Source organism: Phaethon lepturus, unplaced genomic scaffold, assembly GCF_000687285.1.
Source record: "Phaethon lepturus isolate BGI_N335 unplaced genomic scaffold, ASM68728v1 scaffold12970, whole genome shotgun sequence".
Taxonomy (NCBI): domain Eukaryota; kingdom Metazoa; phylum Chordata; class Aves; order Phaethontiformes; family Phaethontidae; genus Phaethon; species Phaethon lepturus.
This window is the reverse complement of record NW_010512652.1, coordinates 7,642-9,597: the sequence shown is the minus strand read 5'-3', so window position 1 is coordinate 9,597 and position 1,956 is coordinate 7,642. Positions and strand designations below refer to the sequence as shown.

At 36.1% G+C, this 1,956-nt stretch overlaps 1 pseudogene; it reads left to right on the top strand.

The window, feature by feature from the left end:
* The window catches only part of LOC104621223, a 9,647-nt pseudogene that overhangs the window by 161 nt on the left and 7,530 nt on the right, over nucleotides 1–1,956 (top strand).

Sequence of the window (1,956 nt, the reverse complement as noted above, 5' to 3'; positions counted from 1 at the left end):
GCTCAAGTGTCTTTTGCGGTTGCTGCAACAGCTGCTGCATATGGAGGCTATCCTACAGCACACACAGCTACAGATTATGGTTATACACAGAGGCAACAAGAAGCTCCACCACCACCACCTCCTGTCACTACACAGAATTACCAGGTGGGTTCCAAAAAAACAAATTACTTCTGTTGTGTGGTTTTTAAATGATACGTTAAAAGTAGGAGACCTGTTTGGATAAGGTGATACTTATTTTTTTTATTCTGTGAATCACAGTTTCAGTAGAACTCGAATCAGTAGTGAAAAGTGGTAGAATGTGAAGTGACTGCAGTCTCATATGGCCCAAACAGAGGATTATCAGCACTAGTACTGCAGGAGCTAAGGTTTAGACATTCACACAATAAGCAATGAACTGATGTTTACCTTCAAGTGATTTTGTGAAACTACTGCTGAAAAGAGCAGTACTGTCTTGTCTCAGCTAGCTTAAATGTTTGAGTGGCATGCAGTAAACTGGGCCATGGAACTGATGTAGCTGAAAAAACTGTTGCAATAAGAATTTTCAGTGGAGGTAGAAATAGTTGCCTTGTCAGATTCCTGGTTGCCACAGCAGTTCTAGTACCTAACATATGAGGATAAAAGATTGCCCTAGGAGAGGAGCTACCCTTTGGGTAGTTTTGGGTACCCTTTGTGAGATCACTGCCTAACTTTGTGTGGTTACAGGCTTCTACAAAAGGGAGCTGTTTGTCTGTTTTCATCTTGGATGTTGAAATAGTATGTTTCATAATATTTAACTTTTTAGTCCAAAACTTTTCAAGGCATTATCTAGATTCTTACTAGGTTTTTTGTCTGTTTAAAAGGACTGTACTATTGCTGCATGTTCTCAATTCTTTTGTACAGCTTCTATAATTCATTACATAGGGTAATGAGTTGTAATGTAGGAGGCTTTCCAGTAACGTGTACTCATAAGGTCAGTTATTAGATGCATTCAGACAGAAAAGAGAGTCTGCTAAACTAAATAAAAGTAATTCCAGTTTACATAGGGTGAATGAAAAGGGGTTTTTATTGTTATATTTCTTGGAAATAAAAGCAGTTTTTATACATTAGTACATTATAGTGTTTCATGCCTTGCTACTTCTCCATTGACCAGCTCTTTACACTTTACCATAAATATGGTGAGGATGAGAGAATATATGTACATACTTACAGTAGTTTCCAGACCCTCGCCTTCTAAGCTTAATAGCCATCTCCTGAGTTCTAGAGGTATCGAATGGGCTACTTGTTTTGCCATTTTAGATTAGATAGGGTTCCCTAATGGACTAGTTGATACACCAAAAAGTAAAGAAGGCTTTAAAAGTATCACTTGTACAGCCAAGAAAAATATTGTTAATTTATTGTTAATTTTGTTAATTTAATTAACTGTTAAAAAGGCATTTTTAAAGCCAATATAGGGTCATGTTTGTATACTTGTGAATTTATTTGTAGAAGTACACATTTTCTGGAGGTCTGTGATGGGTTCTTGCTTCATATTCTACAGAAATGTAATCTGATACAGCCATTATGAAAAACTAGTGAGAGTCATTGCTTTTCAGTAACATAAATTGGAAAGTGATTTAATAGCATGAGGTTAATTACTGTATTAAGTCTGAAAAAGACCACCAGGTGTGTTCTCAGGCCTGAAGTATCTGTAAAAATAAATGTAATTTCTTTAATGCAGTTATTTGTATATATTGTATCCGCAAATGTTTTTTAAATCTACTTCAGTAGGTCAGAAGAAAACACATTGGTTTTTTTGACTCTGATAATGACTTTTATTACTCCAGATACAAACTTAAAAGAAAAATTTGCTGCTTTTTCTTTTTAAAAATTTTTAGGATTCCTATTCTTATGTTCGATCTACTGCCCCAGCTGTAGCTTATGACAGCAAACAATACTATCAACAGCCAACAGCAACTGCGGCAGGTGTGGCTGCGGCTG